Here is an 8660-nt window from a genome sequence, read left to right as displayed (position 1 = left end):
ATGGATGGGGAGGCCTGGCATGCTGCGGTTCATGCGGTTGCAGAGTCGGACACAGCTGAGCAACTGAACTGAACTGAAAGTCACTTAGGGAAAAACTTGCCCTTTATATTTAAATTTAAATGTAGTTTTTTCCTTATTTTGGAAAATCCCCTGAGAAAAATTCAAATTTTCTTTTCCTAACTGTCTTATACAACTCTTGTTAATTCCGAACTTCTTTAGCTTAGTTTATTTATACATAGGAATTCCGTTTACCATGTTTTCCAACTGATTATTCTTAGTTTAGGAAATTAATGATCATTTTACATACTAAAAATTTAATTTTTTGACTTCTCAGTCATTTAAAAGGCTTTTCTGTTGATATCTTTGGTTTTCTTGCTATTGCTATTGCTAAGTCACTTCAGTTGTGTCCGACTCTTTGCAACCCCATAGACAGCAGCCCACCAGCCTCCCCCATCCCTGGGATTCTCCAGGCAAAAACACTGGAGTGGGTTGCCATTTCCTTCTCCAATGCATGAAAGCGAAAGGTGAAAGTGAAGTCACTCAGTCATGTCCGACTTAGAGACCCCATGGACTGCAGCCTACCAGGCTCCTCCATCCATGGGATTTTCCAGGCAAGAGTGCTGGAGTGGAGTGCCATTGCCTTCTCTGTTGGTTTTCTTAGATATATGATATTATAAATTTAGTTACTGATAGTTTTCACTCCAATAGTTGTTTATTCTTTCTTTTTTCCAATTATATTTTTGTACTATTAGAATAACTGAAAACTTAATTAGCAACATTTGTATTTGTATCTTGTTCACAAATTTAGTGAGAATATATTGAAATGTTTTGTGGAGAATGTAATTACTTTGTGGTAAGGGACATATATCTTTTATTATTATGAAAATATCGGTGTATCTTTTGTTAAGAAACTTTATCTAATTTCTCTTTGGTATATTATAATGATCACAGAATGTGTCTCTCTCTCCCTAGGAATATGAGGAAATATATAAGTCCTGATATTTAACTATTTGCATTCTGGGCATAACTCTAAATAATGTTTTGTAGTATTTTATTTTTCTACCAAGTAACTCAGTTCAGTTCAGTTGCTCAGTTGTGTCCGACTCTTTGCGACCCTATGAATCGCAGCATGCCAGGCCTCCCTGTCCATCACCAACTCCCGGATTTCACTCAGACTCATGTCCGTTGAGTCAGTGATGCCATCCAGCCATCTCAATCTCTGTCATCCCCTTCTCCTCCTGCCCCCAATCCCTCCCAGCATCAGAGTCTTTTCCAAGGAGTCAACTCTTTGCATGAGGTGGCCAAAGTATTGGAGTTTCAGCTTTAGCATTATTCCCTCCAAAGAAACCCCAAGGCTGATCTCCTTCAGAATGGACTGGTTGGATCTCCTTGCAGTCCAAGGGACTCTCAAGAATCTTCTCCAACACCACAGTTAGAAAGCATCAATTCTTCAGCGCTCAGCCTTCTTCACAGTCCAACTCTCACATCCATACATGACCACAGGAAAAACCATAGCCTTGACTAGATGGACCTTAGTCGGCAAAGTAATGTCTCTGCTTTTGAATATGCTATCTAGGTTGGTCATAAATTTTCTTCCAAGGAGTAAGCGTCTTTTAATTTCATGGCTGCAATCACCATCTGCAGTGATTTTGGAGCCCCCAAAAATAAAGTCTGACACTGTTTCCAGGGTTTCCCCATCTATTTCCCATGAAGTGATGGGACCAGATGCCATGATCTTTTTCTGAATGTTGAGCTTTCAGCCAACTTTTTCACTCTCCTCTTTCACTTTCATCAAGAGACTTTTTAGTTCCTCTTCACTTTCTGCCATAAGGGTGATGTCATCTGCATATCTGAGGTTATTGATATTTCTCCCTGCAGTTTTGATTCCAGCTTGTGTTTCTTCCAGTCCAGCGTTTCTCATGATGTACTCTGCATAGAAGTTAAATAAGCAGGGTGACAATATACAGCCTTGACGTACTCCTTCTGCTATTTGGAACCAGTCTGTTGTTCCATGTCCAGTTCTAACTGTTGCTTCCTGACCTGTATACAGATTTCTCAAGAGGCAGGTCAGGGGGTCTGGTATTCCCATCTCTTTCAGAATTTTCCACAGTTTGTTGTGATCCACACTGTCAAAGGCTTTGGCATAGTCAATAAAGCAGAAATAGATGTTTTTTCTGGAATTCTCTTGCTTCTTGCATGATCCAGCGGATGTTGGCAATTTGATGTCTGATTCCTCTGCCTTTTCTAAAACCAGCTTGAACATCAGGAAGTTCACGGTTCATGTATTGCTGAAGCCTGGCTTGGAGAATTTTGAGCATTACTTTACTACCAAGTAACTCAATTTGCCAATATTTCATTTCGAAATTTTGCATCTATATTTCTAACGAAATCTTCTTTAAAATTGAAGTATAGTTGATTTACAACATTGTGTTAGCTTCTGGTGTGCAACAAAATGACCCAGTTTTATATATATGTATACTTTTGCAGATTCTTTTCTATTATAGGTTATTAGGTTATTGCACAGTATTAGCTATAATTTAGCACCTTGTTGTTTATATGTTTCTTATCTAGTAGTGCATATTTATTAATCTCAAACTTCTACTTTTGCCCCCTCCCACCCCACTTTCCTCTTGTGACTGTCTGTTTTTATAAATACGTTTCTTTGTAACTTTTTTTTTTAGATTCTACATGTAAGTGATATACTGAATTTGTTTTTCTCTGACTTATTTTACTTAGTATGATAATGTCTAGGTCCATCCAAGTTGCTGCAAAAAAAATTATTTCATTCTTTTTTGTGACTATAAGATCCTCTAGAGTGGGAAATGGCAACCAACTTCAGTATTCTTGCTTGGAAAGTTCCATGGACACAGGAGCTTTGTGGGCTACAGTCCATGGGGCCATAGAGAGTCAGACACAACTGAGCAACTAAGCACATGCATACACTGGATATACACCAGAGCTTCTTTATCTGTCGATGGCCATTTAGGTTGTTCCCATAGCTTAGCTGTTGTAAATAGTGCTGCTCTGAACATTAGGGTGCATATATCTTTTAAATTAGTTTTCTTTGAATATCTGCCCAGGAGTAGAATTACTGGATCATATAATATCTCTGTTCTTAGTTTTCTAAGGAACTTCCATCACATTCTCCATAGTGACTGCATCAATTTATATTTCCACCAACTGTGTAGAAGGGTTCCCTTTATCCACACCTTCTCCAACATTTATTATTTGTAAACTTGTTGATGATGACCATTCTGACAAGTGTGAGATGATACCTTGTAGTTTTGATTTGCATGTCTCTACTATTTAGTGATGTTAAGCATCTTTTCATGTATATACATGCCATCTGTAGGTCTTCTTTGGATAATTATATCTATTTAGATCTTCTACCCATTTTCCGATTGGGCAGAAAATTTGTTGTTTGTTTGTTTGTTTATGTATATGAAGTGCTATATGTGATATTTGTATGGGGCTTGTATATTTTGAAAATTAATTCCATGTCGGTCACAGCTTTTGCAAATATTCTCTCCCACTTATCTTTACATTTTGTTTATGGTTTCTTTTGCGGTGCAAAAACTTAAAAATTTAATAAGTCCAGTTTGCTTGTTTTTGCTTTTATTTCTTTTGTCTTGAGAGACTGACTTAAGAAAACAGTGCTTAGATTTATGTCAGAGAATGTTTTGCATATATTCTCTTCTAGGAGTTTGGCATCATGGCTTATATTTAAGTCTTAAACGATTTTGAGTTTATTTTTGTGTATGGTTGAGGGAGTGTTCTAACTTCATTGATTTACATGTGACTGTCCAGTTTTCCCAACACCACTTGCAGAAGAGTTTATTCTTTCTCTATTATGTATTCTTGCCTCCTTTGTCAAAGATTAATTGACCATAGGGTGTAGATTTACTTCTGGACATTCCATTCTTTTCTATTTATCTATATGTCTGCTTTTGTGCCAATATCATGCTTTTAAAATTACTGTAGCTCTGTAACATATTGTCTGAAATCTGGGAGGATAATGCCACCAGCGTTGTCTGGCATAAGAAGAACTTATATGGACCTTTCTGAAATTCTTCCAAAAGACTGCAGAGAAAGGAACACTGCCAAAGTTATTCCATGAAGCCATCATCACTCTGATATCAAAACTAGATAAAGACATTACCAAAAAAGAAAGTTAAAAGGCAGTATCACTGATAAATATAGATGCAGAACTCCTCAACAAAATATTCACAAAATGAATCTAGCAATATGTAAAAAGGATCATTCATCAAGATCAAGTTGGATTTATTCTGGATTCACAAGGATGGTTTCTGCATACTCAATCAGTGTGACACACCATATCAGCAACAGAAAAGACATAAATCACATGATCACCTCAGTAGATATGGAGAAAGCTTTTGATATAATATTCAGTATCCATTCATGATAAAACTCTTACCAAAGTGGGTATACAGGGAGCATATCTCAGCAAATAAAAGCTGTTTATGACAAACCTACAGCCAGCATAATACTCAACAGTGGAAAACTGAGTGCCTTCCTGCCAAAATCTGGAACAAGATAAGGATGCCCACTTTTACCACTTCTATTCAACATAGTGTTATAAATCCTAGCCACTGCAATCAGACAGAAAAAGGAAATTAAAAGGTATCCAAATTAGAAGAGATGTGGTAAAATTGATGACATCATACTCTGTATGGAAAACGCTAAAGACTCCACACAAAAACTATCAGCTCTAATAAACTTATTCATCAAGGTAGCAGGATACAAGATTAACACACAGAAATCGATCGCATTTCTTTGTAAATATAGACTATCAAGTTTAAAACATTTAAGAGGATGGATCTGTTTGTAGTGAGTTTGGAGTGGTTGAAGGAGTCTTGCATGCAATTAGATGTGTCAAGCCAGTGATATATGGAACTATAAGATGTTCAGTGTCTCTATGTAATTCAATGGCAACTTAAGTTTCCTGCAGTTGTGTAGGGAAATTAAAGTCAGGTTTAATTTCAGAGCAGTATGTATTCATGACCTTTTTGCTGTGCAGTGAACTCTGTTTAATGTTTCCACTCAAGGTGCTGCAGTAATTGTTAACTCAACAAAAATCTTAACTAAAATATAAACAGTTGAATGAAGCCTTCAGTGCAGATTTTACTGGTTTAAAGATTAGCCTCTTAATTGTAAGAAATTCTAATGATTTTTCTGTTGCTATTACTCAATGACTTCTCTTTTGTATAAATTGACTTGTGGGATTTAATTACCACATTTATATTTTCTCACCAAAATTAAGTAGAAAATTCGATGAATCTTCCTGTTTTTAAGTGCTTTGCTATGAGATTAATAAAAGATTTTTAGAATATCAGGGTGAATTGGGCAGGAGAGATAGCCTATTACCATTCCAATAGCCACAGCCAATAATGAACTTTGGCATGAATTATGACTAGATCTAAATAATATTAATAAATGATATTTTATATAAATATTTTAATGAAAACTGACAAATCAAATGAACTATATCAGTGTCTCCTCACCTCCATATTTCAAAAGCAACACTTTATGATAATCTCTGGGTCACATAGTTATTAGGGAATTAAGATTATAAAAAATATTAATTAAACTCAAAGTAACCAGTATACTGGAAATGCCAAGATAGCTTGGCGCTCTGAAGTTATCTTTGTTGAAACACAGACTTGGTGTTTTGCAAAGAAATCATTTGTTCTGCCTTAGTGAAGCTAATTATTCTCAGCATGCAACCACTGTTTCAAAAAGGCACATCAGCCTTTGCTGTATGTTGCAGGAATTAAAACGCAATCAAATGAGATAATGAAGTGCATACAAAGAATATGATCTCACTTTTGCAATGCAATAAAAATGAAAGCCATTAAAAATCTTGCAAAAATCATAATTTAGAGAGGAAAAACATGCTATAAAGCAAATGTATACTGTTTATTTTAATTACCTATTGCTTAGAGGTAAGCATTAGGTTTATTTATGGTGTGGTTAAGACTCTTCTCTTCAATGACTTAGGAATATGGTGGCTAACAATCCAATATGAAGCAGCATAATGCAGGAGCTTTTTAAATTTCATGGAAAACTAAAAGGATATAGTGCATATTATTCAGGGATAAAGCTATATACTTGTAGGAATTTCATGATAAAATACTAAGAAAGTGGTTATAGTCAATAGTAATAGGCCAATATTGGTACTCCTTTGTACCGGTTTGACCTGAAAGAACAAACTATATTAGTGCTCCTATTCATTAAAAAATTATAATAACATCTATGTTAATATCAGCAACATATTACCTATTTAAAAATCTATATTTCCTCTCTTTTTCCTGTGAAACTTACCTTTTTTCTAAGAATATGTAAATCATTAGTATCAGTTCAGTCAGTTCAGTCGCTCAGTCGTGTCCGACTCTTTGCGACCCCATGCATCGCAGCACTCCAGGCCTCCCTGTCCATCACCAACTCCCGGAGTTCACTCAGACTCATGTCCATCAAGTCAGTGATGCCATCCAGCCATCTCATCCTCAGTCGACCCCTTCTCCTCCTGCCCTCAATCCCTCCCAGCATCAGAATCTTTTCCAATGAGTCAACTCTTTGCATGAGGTGGCCAAAGTACTGGAGTTTCAGCTTTAGCATCATTCCTTCCAAAGAAATCCCAGGGCTGATCTCCTTCAGAATGGACTGGTTGGATCTCCTTGCAGTCCAAGGGACTCTCAAGAGTCTTCTCCAACACCACAGTTCAAAAGCATCAATTCTTCAGCACTTAGCCTTCTTCACAGTCCAACTCTCACATCCATACATGACCACAGGAAAAACCATAGCCTTGACTAGACGGACCTTAGTTGGCAAAGTAATGTCTCTGCTTTTGAATATGCTATCTAGGTTGGTCATAACTTCTCTTCCAAGGAGTAAGCATTTTTTAATTTCATGGCTACAATCACCATCTGCAGTGATTTTGGAGAGCAAAAAAATAAAGTCTGACACTGTTTCCACTGTTTCCCCATCTATTTCCCATGAAGTGATGGGACTGGATGCCATGATCTTCATTTTCTGAATGTTGAGTTTTAAGCCAACTTTTTCACTCTCCTCTTTCACTTTCATTAAGAGGCTTTTTAGTTCCTCTTCACTTTCTGCCATAAGGGTGGTGTCATCTGCATATCTGAGGTTATTGATATTTCTCCCTGCAGTTTTGATTCCAGCTTGTGTTTCTTCCAGTCCAGCATTTCTTTCTTTCTTTTTTTTTTGCTTGTTCAATAAGTTTATTATTGTCTTATCTGAAAAATCTTGATAGAAAATTGTGGTTTGGTTTAACTCTCAGCAGCTCGTTTCTGAGCTCTAAGGAAGCTTGCCTTCTTCTGAGCTACCCGATCTTTCTTCTGGCCAAGTGACATTTTGGGACAGTTCCACCTCTTCTTTTTAACTTCTTTCTGAGGCTTCTTCTCATACACTGGATTCTCTCGTATTGCAGCATGAGCTGTCTTATACATCTCCTCCATCATGTCTGGAGTTACGTTGTTCTTTATGTACTGAGAGAATTGTTTCTTGTAAGCATCTTCATCTTCTTCAATCAGGTAACCCATGTAATCTGCAACGTTTTGCCCCATGATGTGCTTTCGGTGTACCTCAGCACTGAATTATTTGCTTTCTGAATCATAACCACGGAACCGTTTGGTACTGTGAGGGATAGACAAGCCTCCATCGACAGCTCCCTTTAGGGCCCCAAAATTTTATTCCCGGTGGTAGTTCTGGCAAGTCCTGCATCCAAGTAACAGGTGAAGGCACCAGGTTGACCATCAATGCTTTCCACATTGTATTCATCGCCAGTCACCTCGACTTGGCCTTCATAAAGTTTGTCCATACCAAACCTATTAAGAAGCCTGCGGGCCAGCAGCAGGCCAGAACAATATGCTGCAGCATAATTTGTCAGGCGAACCTTCACACCATATTTTGGGAGTTCGTGAGCATACGCTGCACAAACTATCGTATCTCCTTCTATATGGGCATAAGCAATCTGACAAATGATATCTCTGTTCGTTACACAAACAATCATTCTGTATTTAGGTGTGTTGTACTTATTTTTATCTTGGATTGCCAATCGTTTCCAAGCATAGTCGTCAGTTTTGCCCTCTCGCCTTCTTCTGAATTTCACTTGGTATCTCTTGAAGTAGGCCTTGTTCTTGACAACTTTAACAAACCCCATCCTGCGGAACAGAACTCCGACTCCACAGCTTGCCACAGAACTCCAGTCCATCATTTCTCATGATGTACTCTGCATATAAGTTAAATAAGCAGGGTGACAATATACAGCCTTGACATACTCCTTTTCCTATTTGGAACCAGTCTCTTGTTCCATGTCCAGTTCTAACTGCTGCTTCCTGACCTGCATATAGGTTTCTCAAAAGGCAGGTCAGGTGGTCTGGTATTCCCATCTCTTTAAGAATTTTCCACAGTTTATTGTGATCCACACAGTCAAAGGCTTTGGCATAGTCAATAAAGCAGAAATAGACATTTTTCTGGAACTCTCTTGCTTTTTCCATGATCCAGTGGATGCTGGCAATTTGATCTCTGGTTCTACTGCCTTTTCTAAAACCAGCCTGAACATCAGGGAGTTCACGGTTCATGTATTGCTGAAGCCTGGCTTGGAGAATTTTGAGCATTGC

The 8660-nt window shown here is 37.6% G+C and overlaps 1 pseudogene; it reads right to left on the bottom strand.

Annotated features, from left to right (window-relative positions):
* Nucleotides 1-7240: 7240 nt before the first annotated feature.
* LOC128046569 (60S ribosomal protein L5-like) lies at nt 7241-8205 on the bottom strand (annotated as a pseudogene).
* Between the last annotated feature and the right edge of the window lie 455 nt (nt 8206-8660).

This window comes from Budorcas taxicolor, chromosome 4 (assembly GCF_023091745.1).
Source record: "Budorcas taxicolor isolate Tak-1 chromosome 4, Takin1.1, whole genome shotgun sequence".
In the NCBI taxonomy this organism is placed as follows: Eukaryota; Metazoa; Chordata; class Mammalia; order Artiodactyla; family Bovidae; genus Budorcas; species Budorcas taxicolor.
Note: the sequence above shows the minus strand (reverse complement) of the source record. Positions and strands in the feature narration are given on the sequence as shown.